Source organism: Eurosta solidaginis, chromosome 2 (assembly GCF_040869045.1).
Source record: "Eurosta solidaginis isolate ZX-2024a chromosome 2, ASM4086904v1, whole genome shotgun sequence".
Classification (NCBI taxonomy): Eukaryota; Metazoa; Arthropoda; class Insecta; order Diptera; family Tephritidae; genus Eurosta; species Eurosta solidaginis.
Window position 1 is genome coordinate 187,726,838 of NC_090320.1, and position 20,952 is coordinate 187,747,789.

At 39.4% G+C, this 20,952-nt stretch overlaps 1 protein-coding gene across 9 annotated transcripts in view; it reads right to left on the reverse strand.

Moving 5' to 3' along the window:
* The window catches only part of Plc21C (Phospholipase C at 21C), a 318,758-nt gene extending 308,693 nt beyond the window's left edge, over positions 1-10,065 (reverse strand). For all 9 annotated transcript variants that reach the window (XM_067766582.1, XM_067766585.1, XM_067766583.1 and 6 more), the window contains exon 1: positions 9,193-10,065. The gene's annotated coding sequence lies outside the window, so the exon portion shown is untranslated. The remainder of the gene's footprint in view (positions 1-9,192) is intronic.
* Positions 10,066-20,952: the final 10,887 nt, after the last annotated feature.

A 20,952-nucleotide genomic window follows, 5' to 3' on the forward strand; every position in this document is an offset into this window, starting at 1 on the left:
ACCACGTATCTTTGTTCACTGCTTCTTTTCACAGTCACCAAGAGTGGGCCAAAATAATCCACACCTGTATAAGAAAAGGGTCGGCAGTGATCGGCTGTACGGCAGGCGGGCAAGGGAGCCATTCTCGGAGTTTGAGGCTGCGCGTTGCGGTTTTTACAATGTTGGCAGCTCCGTCGAATTTGATTCACCACAACTCTAAGCTTAGGGATCCAGTAATACTGGCGAATTTCATTAACGACGGTTTCTAGACAGCCATGATGATATTTTGTATGAAAATCGTTAAGAATTAAGAACGTTATGTGATGATTACACGGCATCAACACAGGATCCTGTCGACCATCAATTTTTACTCTTCCATCTACTCGCAACACTTTATCGTTGTCAAGATAGGGCGACAATTTATAGATATTGCTAGCCTTTCCAATCGGCTTTCCCTTCAACAATGAAGCTATCTCATCGGCAAACACGTCCATTTGCGCTCTTTTCCAGAGTTGTTTTTGAGCTGTAACTAGGTCTTCAGAGCTGAGTGTGTCTCGTGGAACAGACCCACCACGTACTTTACTTAGCCAAGCGCGTGCGCATTCGATGGTCCTTGCAGTGGCGCGGAGGAGACGAGTCCACGTTGAGAACCGTTCAGGCTCACCCGTTATGGGTCCTAAGTGTTGTAATTCACTGTGATTGCCAACATACTGTGGGCGAAGCTCCTCGGTAATGTTGTTCGAAATCGATTTTCTTTGAATAGGCCACTCGTCTGGGTTTAGTCTCAGAAATGGAGGTCCTTTCAGCCAACGGCTTTCGCTGGAAAAATCAGGATCGCCCCGCCATTTTGTTGCTTCATCAGCAACATTCTCTGCAGTCGGGACCCAACGCCATTCCTTCAAATTGCTCAACTCTAGGATTTCGCTGACCCGAAAAGCGACAAACTGCTTGTATCGTCGAGCATCAGCCTGTAGCCACGCCAAAACTGTCCTCGAGTCGGACCAAAATATGGAGGCTGTAATTGAGATGGAGTGTGATTCTTTTATGTGCTTTGCAAGACGAGCTCCGAGTAGCGCAGCTTTCAATTCTAGCCGCGGAATAGACGTAACCTTTAGTGGCGCTACCCTAGTTTTACTAGAAACCATGGCGCAGTCAACGACTTTGCCATCTGAAAAGCGCAAGTAACAAACAGCTGCATAGCTCGACTCACTAGCATCAACGAATGTGTGTAACTCAATTTGAGGTGGGCTGATGAAACTGGTCCTGGTGTATTGGCGTGGAATTCGCATCTTCTCAATTTGTGGAATGAGGCTTATCCATCAAAGCCACTTTGAGAACTGACCATCAGAAATGCGGTCATCCCAGTCGCACCCCGATCTCCATATCTCCTGCAAGATTATCTTAGCAAAAACCACATAGAATCCGATGAATCCAAGTGGATCATAAATAGCCATTACGAGACTTAATATCTCACGTTTGGTTGGTCGACATTGATTGATCAGCAAATCTGACTCCCTGTGCTTGGCTGATACTCTAAAGGCGAGATGGTCCGTTGAGGCGATCCACCATATTCCTAGGACCTTTTCAGTTGGTAGTTCGTTTTCAAAGTTGAGGCAAAGAGATTCATTCGTCTTTGCACCTAGGGCTTCCAGTACTTTGTCCGAGTTCGAAAGAAAATTGCTGATATGAAACCCCCCTTTTTCATGGACACGTTTAACATCGAGCGCCAGGTGAACGGCCTCTTCTTCAGTGTCCACGCTATCTAACATATCGTCCACGTAATGGTTTTCAAGTATGCATCTTGCGGCATTGGGAAACTCATTCTGAAATTCAGTTGCATTTTTATTTTTAACGAATTGTGCGCAGCTTGGCGAACATTTGGACCCAAATGTCATCACTGACATAATAAGATGAGTTGGCTCGAGTTTTCTTGGCTCGTGCCAGAGGAATCGGAGAAAATTTTGGTCCTCAGAACGGATTCGTACCTGATGGAACATTTCTTCAATATCGGCGGTAATGGCGAAACGTTTTTGACGAAACTTGAAAAGAACTGATAGCAGTGGCGTTGTCAGATCTGGACCGGCGAACAATAGGGAGTTGAGTGATATGCCATTCACTTTAGCTGCAGCGTCCCATACAAGGCGAACCTTGCCTGGCTTATTTGGATTACACACGGCAAATACTGGCAAATACCAATAACTTTCGACGGCAATATCCTCTGGTGTTATTCGCCTTGCATATCCCTTTCGAAGGTAGTCAACCATTTTGGCTTGAAGTATCTCTGAAAGTTTAGGGTCGCGCTGCATTTTATTTAGTAAACATTGAGCCCGGTATTTTGCCATAGGCAGGCTGTCTGGTAGCCGCACATTCGGGTGCTTCCAAAGCAGTCCGCTTTCAAATCGTTCACCTACTCGAACCGTGAGTTGCTCTTGTAGTTGGGCGGCGAGCTGCTCCTCTTTGGACATCAGAGCTGCATCGTTAGCTACCACGCCTAAATGTTCGAGGCATAGAAATGATTTAACGACTTGTATTAACTCTTTATGCTCAGAGCAATTACATATGTGATAAAGATGTTGTCCTGTGACTTGGAGTGGCGGTGACCCCTGACCTTTGATGGTCCACCCTAGCTGAGTTTTTTCGGCAATAGGAAAATTATCACCACCTTGTTTAGACTTTAATGCAAGGCCAAGAGCAGCATTGTTTAGTCCGATCAAAAGCTGCGGCACTGCGTTGTGATAAGAATGCAATGGAATGTCCCTTAGATACTTAAACTTTGATTTTAATTTCAAAGCGTCTAGAGATTGAGTAGGCAATTCTAGTTTCTTTACGGAACGTACAGATTTTAATGGAAACTTTTCATTGCTATTCTTGGAAGATATGGCTAGGTCGACCATAATGGAGTCATCTTCATAGCGGTGCGTGTCGCCTGTCCACCGTAAGCAAAGAGGTTGCGAGGTGCCTCTTACGTCCAGTCTTTCCAAAAGCTCTTCATCGATGAGGGTAACAGAGGATCCATCGTCTATAAACGCATATGTCGACACTGTGTTAACGCCTGCATGCAAAATTACAGGTAATACACGGAAAAAAGTATTCCCCTCACTTAAGTTATGAGAGTTAATATTAGCCGTTTGTGTTTTCTTTGTAACGTTAGACGAATGATTTCCACTAATAGGTGCGGACTCGGTGTACAATAGTGGGTGGTGGTACCGCGTGCAGCCATTTACCCCACATGTATTATTAGATGTACAGTCATAAACTGTATGTTTCCTCAAGCATTTGTAGCACAATTTATTTCGACGTACAGTGTCCCACCTTTGAGGTCGCGCCATATCCTTGAAAGAGGTGCAATTAGACAAAGAACTACAATCCTCGCTACACACGATACAGCTTACCGATTTTGTGTGGTGATTAATAGAACCACGTTTCCTCATCTTTGTTTGCTCAGTTGGTACGAGCACACAGTTGGCTCCTTGTGCCAGTTGAAAGAGCCAATCACTGAAAATTTGAAGATTGCAATTCGTTAGACCTTGCTTGTGCATGCCCCAGTACGCCGGTAATAGTCCGGGTAACTTCGATACTAGTTTTTGCTCCAGATCCGGATTGGTCAAATGATTATCTAGCCCTGATGCTTTCATAGTTGCACATATATTTTGCACAGCGATGGCGAAATCTACTATAGTTTCAAGCTGACTTTCTGAAGGAAGTGGCAACTCCTTGATCTGATTTTGGAGTTCATTGATTATTAGTTCGGGACGACCAAACCGCATTCTTAAGGTTGAGATGATTTGTGGTACACAGGAAGAATGCAGATATAGATTCTTTACCGCATTGCGCGCCGGGCCCTCTAGAGATTTTCGAAGCCTCAAAAGGTTCTCCGCATCGGAAAACCCACATAGCTCAGTTGTTTGGTTGAAAGTGGCGTAAAAGAGTGGCCACTCTGATGGCTTGCCATCGAACTTAGGTATTTCTTTAGCGATGCTACTTCGAGCGGCGATTTGCTCTCTGGTTAATCGATGAGGAGAAACCATGGAGCATGCCGTAGTGAATGTACTGATGAGTTTTGCAGAGGAAAGCAAGCCTGATTCGTTACAGATGTTATTCGGAGCTGTTGTTCCAAACACGATATTCTATTTAATAATGTCTGTATGTCAGTTGCCGGTGGGTTGATAGCTCCCGGTTGGCTTCTCCGAATTTCAGGTAAAACACCATTACCTGTATTTAGGTGACCTACGTTCGATGCGCATGCTGAATTCGATACATGCGATTTAAAGGGTTGGTTCGCATTAAAGTTGGCTGGAATCAAGGTCGAAGATTCGCGCGGTTGCTCTGATACGTCTTTAGCGTCATCATCCAAGCATATTGTTTCGATGCGATCCAAGAGTTCACGTTCTTGTACTACCAGAGCTTCCCTCTGCTTGAGTATCTCCCCCTGTTCTTGAAGTAGTTCAGCTCTGCGCCGATATTCTTGTGCTTTAAGCTGCACCGATCGTGAACTAGTGGAAGGTACTGAGTCACTACGGCTGGCATGACGATGTATGGACAATGGTGGTGCACATGAATTGATTGCGGTCACTTTAGTCGATACGTTAGTAGATGGCCGTAGTTACTCTCCGGTAGCCTCTCCAAACCAGTTGTTGGTGGCCAAAGTAAATGCCAGCGATGTTGGCGCACTTGTGTTTGCACCCGACGTAAACTCTGTTTGAAGTAGCCTCGGCAACGTATTCTGCGGAGCTGGAAGATTGGCAGTGGTATTTTCTCCGGAAAATATATTGCGTTCAAACCAGTTGTTGTCGGCATTGGCAAATGCCAGCGATGTTGACGCACTTGAATTTGCACCCGACGTTAACTCTGCTTGAAGTTGCCTCGGCAACGTATTCTGCGAAGCTGCAAGATTGGCAGTGGTATTTTCTCCGGAGAATATATTACGTTCAGTGTTCTGGTGTATTTCCAGACCTCCAGATGTGTCATTCAAAGCTGCAAAGTTAGCAGCGGTATGTCCATCAATATGATTTTGCGATTCCGTATTTATCGACATATTTAAGGAAACGGCAGCAAATTATAATAAAATTTTTTTAATTTTGTAAAAGATGAACTAAATTTCTTGAACCCGGCGTAGGCAAATAAAAAACTCTTCAATTAAATACTTTAAATTTATTTCAATTATTTGACAAACTTTACCGTAGGTTAACAAATTTTTAGTTTGCTGCTGTCCGTTTCAAGCGATGTTTTCAGAATGATTTTTCATACTCCCGTTTGCCAGTTGCTAGCCACGCCGCATGAATAATTACGGACTTCTCCCCTTTGTCGCTTGCCATTATTTAACAATCAATCGGCGATCGACATATGATGTGCTTTATTTGTCGCAATGAAGAGCTCTTGATGGTGATGCTGCCAGGCTGTTCGTAACACTACCACTTAGCTGAGTGAAAAAAATATCATTATTTGATGTTTCCTTGCCTCCAATCAAATTAACGAAGACAAATTTTTGTGCACTAAAGGCCGCGGGATAATGGCATTTTTCATATATGTGCGTTTAACACAAGCTTATGCATTCCAATAACAGCGCCACAATCAACCAAGATGTTGCGTTTGTAAATATGATGAAACTTCAGACTTGGCAATTGAAGTTTATTCCGCCTTGCCCATTCACATACAAAATTTTGCGAAGCACTGTTATAAACATTTTCCCTATACAACAAAAATACTTGCTAACATATTTTTCATCGTATTCGATTATTATATTGCAGTTTTTAATGGCGAAAAATGATAGAAAAGTTACCAACCAGTGGGAAAAATAATTTCACTTGCAAACTGTACCAACCCTTAACCAAAGCAAATATCAAATTCTTCTTCTTATGATTTGCTTGCAACAAAATTTGGGAGTTGGCTACTTTTCCATATCAGATGACGCCAGTGTCGTTCAATCTACCGTTCTACATAAAAATACGTACAATCTACTCATAATGCATAAGCTTGTGTTAAACTCATCTAATGAAAATTTGCTTATGTGTCGGGTCTTTAAGCTGACACGGAAATATTTTCCCTACCAGCTATTAAACTTTAGAGAAACATTTTTCAGCTTTACTGCCATTATACCCGAAGCTGAGTGGCGCTGAGTCCAATACCAGTCAACTGTGAGTAAAGGGTGATGCATTATTGCATTACCCCCATTTCTGTTTCAAGCCTACTTTGAACGGCACCTGCAAAACTAATGAATTTTGTCTGAAAAACTTGTCTTAAAAAAATACGCGTCAACTGTTGAAAAACACTGCTGAGGGAACGACCCTGACAGATCCGTTTTGCGAGATAGTTTAATCGGAGTTTGTATGAATGCTAGTGGCATTGAACGTCTTCGAGAAGCACTTCACATTTCTCGGAGAACTTTTTGTTTTCCTTCAAGCCTTATGCCAGCAAATTTCATATGAAATTTGTAATATGAAAATAAAAAAAAAAAACTACCACGGCTGTGCCCTAAAAATTCTGTTTCATTGTTAACAAATAGTAGGTCGTTTCCTTTGGGGTGTCTTTTTATTTGACACCTCATTTGTCACAATTTATCTTAAAGGAGTTGTTAAGATTCTGTATAAGATCTGTATATATTTCTTCTAGTCGAAGTTAAAAAAATCAACATGGATGCTGCCAGGTTTTCATTTCGTTACCGAAAAGTATATATACCTGGTGCTTTCATAGCAACAACTAAAATATCCATGGCATATTATTATTTATTTTCTGTCTTTGCATATTTATTATAAGACCTTTTTCTGGTTTTACAAAAAGTTCGAATCGATTTTGAACCCACATAGTATGATTCGGTGCTTGCGTACTAAACGTTGGTAATAAGAAAATATAAATTTATATTGAGAAACGAGCAGGAACGGCAGACATTGTTCTGCCCTAACTTGTTGTTCTGCATAACTTTTAAGAAGTATTTACCTCTTACTCTTAGACAAAGATAGAGAGATAGGGATAGAGATAGATGGAGCGGATAACCATCACCAAATTTCAGGCAAATCGTACGATGAATAGAATTTGCTCGAAAGATCGGTCCCTGCCCCACTTTCACGCAACAAATTTTTCTTTCCGTAAGAACTATCCTCACAATTAAAGGAATATTAAAAATTACACGGTGAAACTGCAGTTGCCTTAACCACTAGGCTGTCCTGCTTGTATCTGTTTCCTTGCTTAATTCGGTTTATCTCATTTCTACACTAACAACACAACTGAGACATTATGTCTCTATGAATTTGTGTGTTATGTAGATTTGTTTTTGTAAAGTTCCTTTTTCGTTGCGAATGAGAAGCTTTGTAAACTCGGGCTCAGTTTTACATATTTATATTTGTTTGTTTTAATGGTCCGTTCAATTTATACTTATTATTAAAAATTCATGAGCTTAACACCGGCTTTATAATAAACGAATATTCAATTATTATGTTTTTCTAAGAGAAACTGAAAAGAAAGTAACAAAAGTAACATTTACTGACATATTGCGATGGTACCATTTCGAAAACCAAGTTAGTATAAATTGAACACACCATTAAAACAAACAAAACCTCTCTTTGTTATGCATGTGCGGAATTGCTTTTACTCCAATCGGTGTAGCGTTTTTTTGGTTCATCCACTTCGTTCAAGGAACCGCCATTTTTACTCCGATACTACAGTCCCACTTACTTAATTAAAAATAAATGTTAGGCGCGATAACCTCCGAAGAGATTTTAGGCCGAGCTTCTCTTCCAATTTGCGTCGTGCTCCTTTTAATTTATCCTACAAGTTGGCAGGACGGGACCTATTTGTTTTATGCCGACTCCGAACGGCATAATCAAGGCAGATGAGTTTTCCCTGAGAGCTTTTCATGGCAGAAATACACTCGGAGTACTTGCCAAACACTGCCGAGGGGAGACCCCGCTTAGACAATTTTGTTCTAATTGAAAAACCTTGTTTCTAAAATTTTTGATGTTGCTTTGCCCGGATCGTGAACCTAGGATCCGCGGTGTGGTAGACGAAGCAGGCTACCATCACACCACGGCGGCCGCGCACGTCCCACTTACCTCTGACAGGTAAATGCACTTGTATATTGTGTTTTACTTTGGAATATATATCAGATTTTTCCACATTGATTACGCTATCCACTACAAGTATATTTTCGAAGCGAAAGCACCTCCTTAAGTTTTCCTTTTCTCATTATCAATTTAAATTTTCTCAATATGAAGAAACATACATAGGCACATACATATATGTTTATTAATCTGTATATTCTCAATAAAAACTCATATTTCTGCTTACCAACTTATATTTTCCCAATGAAAACTTATTTTCTCATTATAAACTTGATTTTGAAATTGGTTATCTCATTTCATTTGTACGGCGGTACTCGAATTTTCTCGATTTGGGGAAACTATAACAGTTTCTTAAATCGAATTCCAGCAGTTTTTTCAAAATTGAAATCGAACCATGGATGCATATTTTTGCTATGCATCCATGCAACCGTGGCGATCCATTATTATATGGTGCTCGTATATTTTCTGTCCATGAGCCACTCATCAAAACAAGGTTATCTAATAACGTTGAGATTATCTGGCCCCCGTAGAGATTTCTAGCACCGCCCACATTTTTTATAGATTTGGTCAGCGCTTAGATTATTAGCAAGGCGTACCAGCTTGCTATGTGATTTTCTTAATGCACAACTGCTTATGTTAAATACCCTGCAAAATCGCGAGTACTCCATGCATGCATGAATGGAGTACTCGCTATGGATCAAGCGGGTGCTCCAAAATTAACCACAATTCATACAAAAAAATATGGTCCAATTAACATTGCGATGTCCTAGGACCGGACCATATACTCCAGCTCCGCATTACATCAGAGTAATCCATGGAGTACCCACAGTCCAATAAACATCGTGTAGTGATTACAATCGTTAAAAACGAGCAATGATCGGCTTACAACAGGTTCGTGTAGAAACATGAGTTGGTCCATCGCTGCATTACAGTGGAGTAGAATGGTAAGTACTCCAGTGGACCACATGGTCCAACGATTTTTGCAGGGTACATCTATCATAACTTTGAGCTGATTTTTTAATACAAATGAATAAAGCTGTGCAGAGATAACGAATTGCAAAGATAACGATGTGGAAAAACAACGCTATGAAAAATACCGAGTTCTAAGATTCGAAACGAATTAAATAAATCAAGAAAAGAATAATGCATCGGCGCTTACCCATTCACTTAAGCAGACCGTCGGACAATAGTTGTTTGTAGCGCAGTGACAGCAACAGCGATGCAGCTTTGATTTTCTTTTGTCAGTGATCAACTAAATTTTCTTCGATTCAGCTGTTCTCGAGTGATTAATACTCATGCATAATCAATCTCACTTATGTTCATGTGATGTGTATATATATATCCACTTACATATAACTGAACACATTAATAATTTATTTATTTTGCAAACATAATTTTAGTTATTTGGTGTGATCAACACACACGCACGCACAAAAATATTTAGTGGGAAAACTCCCAGCTTCCAAGATAAAAAGGCTGGTTGGTATAACCAATTCAATGCTTTTGTTTTGTTGTTTTCCTAATTAGTACCTTGTTTTATGTTTTGCGCACAGTTATTTCATACTTTTATATGGATTATACCCTTTGCTGCGCTCAATTCATTCATTCAATATAGCGGCAGTCACCTTTGTTTGAGATACTTTATTCACAATCGTTATCGCCGAAACGAAAGTCGACGTAGCAGTTTCAACCAACTTCGTTTGCTTTTCATTTTTTTTTTCTAACTTCCTGCACCTGTTATATTAATTCATTCATTTAAGAAGGCAATTTGGATAAATTTTTATGGAAAATTGTTATCGGCACGATTTATTCATTACGTATTTGTACACTTAATAATAATTGTTGTAACTCTTGTTAAGTATTTTATTACAAATAGCTCACTTAACAATTTACATATTCTTAGCACAAAATTTTCACTTGATAGATATTTATATTTTGTGAGTTGAACCACCGCAACAACGACTTGTTCACACTATATTTGAGACACAAATAACAATTTGTGATTTTGCGGGAGCAGAAATTCATGTGTTGCCCAGCCATTTGTATGGTTTTTGCTTTTGTTTTTGTATTCGTTTTGCTCCATTCTCCAGCTCTCACGCCTGTGAATGTCATGTATGGCGGAATGATAAAGATATAAAGGGCGACATCCTGATGTGAGGTTTTGTAATATAAAATTGTGTGGGTAATTGACATAGCGTGGCTTGAATTTGGTGAACTTGGCAAACACTAAAATAGTGTGTTGGGTAAATTAAGCGGGGGCAATTACCTATGTAAATACTGTTATAAATAAGAACAGAAGAACTGAAATAAATCAAGCCAGTAGCCATTTTATAGCAAATTTCACCTCTACTCTTATTTTATTTTATTTAAGAAAAAAATTGCTTAACTTGTGTAACTGAAACAAACTATGAAATCAATTAAAAAAATAAACCATGCGCCCTTCGTATAAAAGAAACTCGCTAAATAATTTCAAAAATCTATGCGTATTTTGAGTTTTCCTACAGTAAAAATAATATCGGTAGGGTATAAAACTACATACTTTGTTTATTTCCGAACTTTTTCGAAAGCGCTTTTTTGAATTGTTTAGAAATAACAAGTAAAGGTGTCTAAGTTCGGGTGTAACCGAAAATTATATACTCAGAGTGAGCTTCAATTGTACATTTAATTTCAGATAAATTACTTTTCTACATAAAAAACAAATGTCTCCCATTTCCTCTTACAATAAAACTTGATAAGTGAAATATCATTGAACCAAAACTATTTTTTGCTAAGTTATAGCTTATTATTCTAGTCTACGACCCTTTTAAACTTGTTTTATATATAAGTTGCCGTGGTCTTTAACCGTTCCCGTCCATTTTTACTAGAAATATTTTCTGCTATAAAGAAAATATGTGTACACAATTTCATTACGATATGTTAATTTTTCTTCGAGTTATGGCTCCCGAAACATTGAAAATTGCTTAGTCATAAAGGGGGCGGCGCCACACCCATTTTCAAAAATTTTACCGTTTTCCAATTTAATGTTATAATTCAATTTAGAAGTAAAATTCTTTTGATGCAAAACTCTTTTTCGCTAAGATATAGCTTATTATTTTCGTCTACGACCATTTTAAAAATCTTTTGTATAAAAGTGGGCGTGGTACTTAACCGATTTCGTTAATTTTTCATCAAAGCATTCATTATAGTAAAGGCAACCTCTCTGCCCAATTTTGTTACGATAGGCTTAACGGTTTAAGATTTATGATTAATAATATTTGTAAAATTGGTTTTATCACAAGTGGGCGTTACCACGCCCATTTTAAAATTATTTTTCAAATTTTTATCAAGAGCCTCAATATCAGTCCACATGTCAGATTTCAACATTCTAGGGGTATTATTTACTAAATAATCAGGTTTTTTGTGTTTTCCAAAATGTTATATACATATATAAAAAGTCATCCGATTTCGCTCATTTTCAATGCCAATCTATTCGGGGCCCAGATAAGCTCGTGTACCAAATTTGGAGAAGATATCTCAATATTTACTCAAGTTATCGTGTCAAGGGACATACGGACGGACGGACGGACATGGCTCATTCCAATTTTTTTCGATACTGATCATTTTGATATATCTATCTCGATTCCTTTGTACCTGTACAACAACCGTTAACCAATCAAAGTTAATATACTCTGTGTGCAAAGCACGCTGAGTAGGTTAGGTTAGGTTGAACTGGCCGGTCCATGAGGACCTCGCATAGACTGAATAAGTCCATAGTGTTACCAGAAGTTTGTTTTAACCACCAAACTGAAAAACCCTATCAAAAACCAGGACCTATGTTATAAAATAACTCCGTCCTCTTGGCAAATACTAGAAGCTTCATAGGATTTAAGCCACTTGATGCTTCTAGATCTGACAGCTGTATCACTCCTAATAGCTGGAGTCTTAGCCTGGCAAGCGCAAGGCAAGAGCACAGAACGTGCTCGATCGTTTCCTCCTCCAGCCCGCACTTCCTACATCTGCTATCACTGACCAAGCCTAATTTAAAAGCATGTGACGCCAGAAGGCAGTCTCCAGTCAGAATACCCGTCATGAGCCCACAGTCCTCTTTTTAATGATAGAAGCAACTTTGTTAGTCTACTTTACAGCCCCGCGCTTGAACCCACGTATTTCCTGCTTGGTCGATCATGTGCACCTCTCTCCTTCGCTTAATTTCGCCCAGTCTAATTGGGACGTCTACGGAGCAAGCTTCAATGGATGCGCCCTTTTTAGCTAGTTCATCCGCTTTTTCATTCCCATCTATTCCCATATGCCCTGGTACCCAATATAGATGTATGCTTCTCCCTGTTCCGATTCTCTCCAGGGACTGCTTACACTCTAACATGCATTTAGATGCTGTGCTATGCGAGATCATTGCCTTAATTGCTTCTTGACTGTCAATATAAAAGTTAACAAGATTGCAGCTTGGGCTATTTTCTTCTAGGGTTTCTACTGCTTTGGTTACGGCTACTATTTCTGCTTGGAAAACGCTACAGTAATCCGGCACCCTGTAGGATCTGTTTATTTCCAGATCAGCACAGTATACCGCAGACCCTACTCCACCATCTGTGTACACATGTATCGCCTCGTCTGCCATTTGAGCACCCTTGCTCCAACCTTCATCATCAATTGTGGCCTTAAGATCGCCCTCGAAGCGCAGATACGGAATCAGGTAGTATGTTCGTCTTGTGATTGATGACGCTATACTACTTTGGCCGTATGGTCGGCGCTCAAGCTGCCCCGAGGCACCGAGCCTGGTTGCAGTTGTTAACGCTATGTTCTTTGCTACCAAGTCTACAGGTGGAATGTGCAGAATGGCATACAGTGCAGCTGTCGGGGTTGTTTTCAGGGCTCCCGTAATGCTAAGCATTGATAGTCTGCATACCCCCTCTAATATTTTGAGGTAGATTGCTTTTTGTGTGGCTTTCCACCAAACAGGAACTCCATAGTATAGAATAGGGCTTACAGTCGCTGTAAGAACCCAATGAGAAAGAGAGAGTGATAAGCCCCACGTACACCCCAGCATTCTTTTACATGCATAAATTGCCGTTGAGCCTTCTTCACCCTCTCCTCCACGTTGAGCTTCCATGACAGTTTCCTGTCTAGTATGATTCCTAGATACTTTGTGCAAGGTTTCTCCTGCAGGGTCACCCCTCCTAACTTAGGCCTCATCCAATTTGGGACCTTGTACCTCTTTGTAAACAAGACCATATCCGTCTTAATCGCGTTGACTTTCAAACCGACATTTGATGTCCAGATATGAATATCCCGAAGCGCCCGATCCATCAAAGAGCTAATCGTTGGAACTTATGACAATTGCTACGTCATCCGCGTAAGCCGTAAGTTTTACGGGTCCCTCATCAAATCGCCTGAGCAGTTGGTTGATGACCAGCGTCCACAGTAGAGGTGATAGCACCACTCCCTGCGGCGTTCCCCTGTCCACTGATTTCGTGGCCTCGTACTATCCCCATTGTGATGTTATCTTCCTGCGCAGCCGATCCGTCTGGTTAAGGCTGGATGTACTTTAATGTAATTAAGACCATCCATAATCGGCCACTTAGAAACATTATTGAAAACCCCGGCAATGTCTAAAAAGACTCCTAGAGCATATTCCTTATATTCCAGGGCTTTCTCTACGCTTATTGCCACGCTATGCAATGCGGTGTTTACCGGCTTGCCTTTGGTGTACGCATGCTGTGTTGTGGAGAGCAGCTTTTCATCCACGTTGGACTTTATGTACACATCTATCAGCCTCTCAAAGGTTTGGGTCTATAATCTTTGGGATACATGTGACCGATCTTCCAGTAGGAAAGCTACACGAGCAGTTCTCCAAGAATGAGGTACATGATTCAGTGTTATGCACCCATCGAATATTATTTTAAGCCATTCCACGACCGCCCTACTTGAAACTTGTAGCATGGCCGGGAATATACCATCTGGGCCAGGCGATTTAAACTTAGAAAACGTCTTCACTGCCCATTCGATCTTGGTATCGGTCACCAAGCCCGGCATTACCCGCTCCGTGATCGAAGTGTGAGTGCTGTCTGCTGGCTCTTCTAAACCATCTTCCAATGGGAAATGTGTATCGAGAAGCACTCAAGGATTCCTCACTATTAAGTGACCATTCCCCGTTCTCTTTCTTTATTAGTCCCTGGACTATATTTCCCCTTGCTAGGACTTTTCTCAACCGTGCTGTTTCGCTGGAGCACTCTATGTCTGTGCAGAAATTTTTCCATGAGATTCTCTTCGCCCTGGAAATTTCACGCTTGTAGATCCTCAGTAGATCCCTGTACTCGTCCAGACACGCCTCGCTTTCCGCCGTCTTTGCTAGCTTAAACATTTCTTTTACCTGTCTTCTTAGAAGACTCAGCTCATTGCTCCACCATAAGGGCTTTGCTTTTCCTCTGAATCTTCTTAGAGGGCAAGCTTTGTTATACGCAGTCATAAGCGTCCTTGTTAGGAATTCATTAGACTCCTCCAGTTCTTCCACATTGGGAACCTCTTTGGTTTGTCCCAGTTTCGTTTCTACCTGTTTCTGGAATTTAGTCCAGTTTGTTGACCTAGGGTTTCTAAAGGTTCCTCCCTTCTCTACCCTCTTTAGGGGAATGCTGAAGCTTACATACGCATTGTCGGAGAAGTATGGTCTATCAAGAACCATCCATACCTTGATATATCACGTTCGGAGCTCAGTGTAATATCAAAAACATTGCTGGATGTTGGACCAATGTATGTAGGGACATTTCCCCTGTTGGCTATCTGCAAATTGGTTTGCAGGATGTAACAAAATAGAGGTTCGCATCTTTCGTTCGTATCTGCTCCTCCCCACGCATTGTGGTGCGCATTTGCATCCGCGCCTATGACCACCCGCCCTTTGCGCCCTTCGTCCTGTACTAGCCTCTTGCACTCCATCGGTGGCATATATGAATGCAGCTGTTTCCTTACCATTACAACAGCTCGCACACGTCCTTCCGTTTGCGCATAGTTAACTCCAAATCAGCGCGCGCTAAGTCCAGAAACCTTTCCTCCCCATGAGAGCCACGGCTCCCGGATCAGCGCCACGTCAAACGAATCCTCCTCAATGGTTAGGAGGAGTTCGCTCGACGCCACTTTACTGTGTTGGAGGTTTATCTGTAGGACTCGCAGCACCATTGGGCTCTTTGTCCCCCTCCAGTACCCTTGCCCTGGTTTAGATTGTTCGAAGCCCCCTTCAGCCTCTTGTGACTGTTGTGCCGGATGTTCCTCTGTGCGACTAACAGCACTATCTGGCTGTTGGTCCTCTTCTAACACCTTCGTGGTTACGTCGGCTACCTCCACCTGTCTTTTTTCCCTTAGGCTTTTGAGGTCCTTTTCAACTTCGCCCACTTCCAGCGTGTTAGGATTTTTATCCTCGGGACTTCTTTTCCTGAGTGGCATATAAATTTTGCCTGTAATAAAGGACATTTTTCCAAGCTGCGTGTACAATATATCCTCCGCCTGCTTGTTTATTTGGAAGATGTAGAACTGACCTTCCTCTGCAGGCCGAGATACAGTAAGTACCTTCCAATCCTGTGTCGGTATATTCGGATTCTGATTCTGCAGAAGTCGCAGTGTATCCTCCGACTTCATCACGCATGGTGTTCATACCTTAACTTTTGGTACCGTGGGGATTTGCGCTTTATCCACCACCTCCTCCAGCAACTGCAAGCTCGCGATGTTGTCGCACGCTATCATCTTCGCGCCATTATACCATCCCCCCGAATCAAAGGTTGGAAGGGGCTTACTTGGTTGTTCCCACAACATCTTAAGCATTAAGCTAATAAGCTCCCTTTCTACAGATCTCCACCTTTCTCTAGTCAGCTGTCAGCGCCACAGTCAGTGACTGCTTTACCACATCGCTCATCTTCTCTTGAAAAACCGGCGTCTTAGTGTTAACTCCCTTTGGCACCTCCGAGAAAGCTGGAGTCTTAGCTTTAACTCCCTTTAGCACCTCCGAGAAAGCCGGAGTCTTAGCGTTATCTCCCTTTGACTTATCTCCTACTTCCTAAGTTGGAACTTCCCTCTGACTCGCAGCTTTCGAGGTAGTTGCTACCTCGCTAATGGGGGCCATCTTTCTTACAACTTTGGGCCTACTTGTCTTGTCTATGCGACTGCCCTGCCTCGCGGCTCTGGGACTGGGTCCTTTCTCCCTCTTGAAGTATAAAAAGGGAGAATATAATTGATGAAATTTCCTAAGAAGTTCCACAACTCTTTTCGTGCCCATGGTTATAATTATGATTCAATAACATGAGCTACATCCGAAAGCTTTTATTAAAATGTCATAATCCGCACACACGGGAGTTTTTTAGAAGAGAGGAGAAGGAGTAAAAATTAAAGCCCCCTTTTTAAAAAGGCACAAAATGAACGCAAACTATTCCCTTAATTTTTGAAACATGTTGAAGAACTTTGGTGAGCTGGTATATTTGGGTGCCCGAATGATCGGAACCGACCGGATCGGTGCTATCGACATCAAATATTTAAGTGGATTATAGATACTAAAACGGCACCATATTTGCGTTTTTTGTAGTTTTTTTTTAAACTATTTTTATATTATTATATAATAAACCCGGACAGGCTGTCCGGTTACTAAAAAATTACAGAAATGATCAATTGTTATTATAAAGTTGTGGTTGTTTTAGGGTGTGTTATCGAGGTTGATGGTCCTTTACCGGATATAGATCTGGTACGTTCAGGTAACAATCCCCATTAATGTCCACGCCCGACCATCTTGGGAACGATTTCATATGACTATATTGAACCTTCTGGGCCATCCCGCCCCCACCTCCTAGTTCCATGGAACTTGGGGTCGTCAGAACTTCGGCTACTAAAGAAACAGGATTCACCACGTGTAGGTGAGTTTGACAATTGGGTTGGAGAAGCTATGAATTACTACTGACGGACAGTGTGAACCCTTATAAGTGTAAACATTTTTGGAAGCTGATTTTGTGCTGAGCAAGATTTTACGGTTTCATTTATTTTTTTTTACTATTTCCATTAGCTAACTTAGATATGTTCATTTAAATTTAGTATTTATTTCGCATTAATACAGCATTCCATGCAAAATAGTACATGTTCGCCGATTTTCAAATTGTGTTTATTATTACAAAATTTCAATACCATTATATTCTAAATACATCACACCTCAACGTACAGAAAAAGGCGAATTTAAAATGACTATTAACTTTAGATGATAAAACGTATTATAAAAAAAACCGTAAAAAAGAAAAGAAAAATAAATTGAAATATCAAATAAGCACCAACCAACTACTTTTATTAGAATCCATTTGCATACTCCTTGATAAAAAAAATGCAGAATGTTCATGCTGGAAATATACTAAGACTGTACCTGTTATATGTAAATTTTCGCGTAATGTAAGCATAAAGGAGTAAATTTTCATGAACAAACAATTTTTTATATAACCACAGCATTAGCTTTCTTCAAAAGATAGGGCGGCTTCGAAGCGGCAGCCGAGATAGGGTGGTGTTCCACTCAAAATACTTATAGTTACTATTTCAAGTTGCCCATATTCAATACTCGCTTCGATAATCTAGAGCACTCGTTATCAGACCCACTGCGACAAATTATAATCGGTTCAAAAGTAGTTCCTGTTTTTTCCGCTAAGGGACTTACCGTTCGATCTCTCAAAGATTCTCCCTCCCTACGTCCAGGAACTTACATACCAAATTTATTTATTTGTATGTCTAATATCCAGCAGCCACTTGTGATTATAGTACAACTAATGTATAAATAAAATCAAGTATTACTTAAAAAGTAAGTTTTTAGTTTGAAGTGTATAACCGATTTGGTATACGTTAAATCCAAATCCCGAAAATTTGAGAAATATTTGTATTCAGACATAGTTCTATTCAAGGGATAGACTATTCTATTAACTCCAACAAGAAATACAACAATTCATTAAGTTACCTCAAAATTTACTCAAGTTATCGTGTTTACGGACAGACGGCCGGACGGACGGACATAGCTAAATGAATTTCTTTTCTCGCCCAGATCATTTTGATATATAAAAGTCTATATCTATCTCCATTAGTATATGCCGTTACGGGGTACCGTTATGCGAACAAAATTAATATACTCTGTGAGCTCTGCTCAGCTGAGTATAAAAATGTTGACTAGAAAATAGAGTAAAACTGCATAATTCTATGTTCAAACGTGCAAAGAAGCTCCAAATTTCACCAGATGCTTTTGTATTTGGCACTTATTATTGTCTGAAAAAATTGTAGATATCAGTCAAATCAAAAAAGAGTTAAAAGATCAAACTAAAATATAATCAAAATATGTTTAAAAAAAAAAGAATTTTTAGTTATAACCCACAACTGGCGACCCCGCCTATACACCTAAAATTGTGCTAATTGTAATGTAATTAATTAGTGCGCCTAAAATCAGGCAAAAGAACAATTTTAAAAAGCAAATATTTAATAGTGTTGTGAAAAATATAAACAGCATTAAAAACTATATTTTAACAACATCTACATTAACAAGATAAATCAATATTATCAAAAAATCCAAAAACTGCATTCCTACTGTTGTCTTGAAAGCCCTCAAGTCGGTATTTATTGTCTTGGAATTGGTCAGCAGTATAAATTTTTCGTCCTTGTGGTTTAAGTTAATAATTATTTGAATAGTGTTCTGTTGAATTATCAATGTGAATTGCTTTTCATACAATAAGTCGCTAACATCGAACGCACGTTAAAGTCAACGATTATTAAGTGCTGCGCGCTAAATCAAACTCTCAGATTAAAAATTTAAGTACAACGTCAGCAGTAAGAACCAGTGAATAAAATAAAGGTGTACAACAACATCACACTCACCAGCAATCTGACACAGCATATAGATCATCCACATCATTATATCCACATTTGTCAAATGCAAATGCTTCAAAATGAAACAAGCATCGATCAATCTCTCAGAGACTCAATCCCTTCTGAAGCTATCGCATAATTTCTTCAATAAATTTTAAAGCCATTGCATAATTTCTTCATCATATACCATTTTTCTTTATCAAGAAGTTACTAGTAACACATTGAGTAAAAATCTACTGTATCAATAAAAATTAAAAATGAAGACGAGCGCTCATCCAAACGAAATTACTGTCCTAAATATCAATCAAGAAAGTTAAATCAAGAAAAAGAGAAGAAGATTGCAATTTTAGAAGAAGAATTTTGAGCGATTTTTTTAAAGAAGCGAATAATAATTTAATTTAAATTATATAAATATATTTTATTTATTTTAAATAATTATGTTTCATTCTCCGCCACATAGCACACATACATCTACACCAACACATCAACAGAATGATTCGCTTATCGATTTACAAAATAATAATTTTCAAGATGAATTGATAAATCCATATGCGAATCAAAACTATAATGAAATTTTTGCAACATCAGTTATACTTCCCCAATTTTGGACGAGTTGCCCAGAGGCATGGTTCATCCATGCCGAAATACAATTTAATAGAAATAATATAACTCAGGAAGTAACAAAATATGAATATGTCATAACTGCTCTTCCTCAAGATGTAATTATGACAATTTTAGATTTCGTTCAAAATCCTCCTGAGACAAATAAATTCTCTGTATTAAAGCAGATTTTGATTGAACGACTTTCTTTAAGTGAGAATGCCAAATTAGATAGGGGTTTATCTGATTCTGAGATGGGAGATCGCAAACCATCTGAATTTGATCGGTCTTTGGTATTACTCTCTGGTGCTAAGTTCTTAAGAAACTTTGGATGAGAAAACTACCAAAGAATTTAAATGTAATTTTAACCAGTTCAAATTCTAGTGGCATAAATGAATTAATGAAATTTGGTGATAACATAAGGGAGGTTATCAATAAAAACGAAATTGCTTCTATCAATAATTTTCAAAATTCATAAAGCGAAAATGCATTAATATGTAATTTGGTTCAAACGACTAGTATTATGTACAAAAATTTCGAAAAATTATCTTTGGAATTATCAAGAATTAAGAAAGAAGTACATCACAATTTTTCAAGATCTCGTTCGACTAGTAGAAGTAGATTAAGAAGTCCATTAAGGTATATATCAAATTCTCGCGATAATCAGAATTAGGTATGTAGGTATCATTATAGATTCGGTAACAAGGCTAAAAAATGTGAACAACCTTGTGCTTTTTCAAAGAATAATAATAGTTCAACAAACTAACTTCGTCCGTTGTTGCAGCGGCAAACAATGGACATTTTGAAGTATCTACTCGTCGCTTGTTTATATATGATCCGGATAATAAACTTAATTTTCTTATTGACAGTGGGGCAGAAATTTCAGTTTTGCTTGTTTCTATAATTTCGACAAATGGAAAAAATATTTTGAATAAAAATTTAGGTTTTGCAACATCATTTAGGTTTGAGACGCGAATTTCCTTTTACATTTTTAATAGCTGACATAGCGAAACCTATAATTGATGCTGATTTTTTATGTAAATATGGCCTGCTTATTGATATCAAAAATAAATGTTTAGTTGACCCATTTACAAATCTTTGAGTCAACACGATCTCATATTTCTGTAATGTTCCTCTTCCGAAAATTTTCTCAGTAGATAACAAATATACAAAATTATTAAAAAATTGCCCATCATTGATAGCTGAACCAGATTATTCGAAGCCAGTTAAGCATACTACGTTCCACAGACTTGTTACTGAAGGAAACCTTCCTTTTTCTAAGCCCAGGCGCTTGGATCCAATTAAATTTAAAGTGGCCAAAACCGAGTTCGATTTACTACTAAAAACTGGAATTTGTAGACCCTAAAATTCCTCAGTAGCATCTCCATTGCATTTAGTACCAAAAAAGGATGTTAACGACTGTCGTCCTTGTGGTGATTTATGTAGATTGAATGTTATTACAATACCA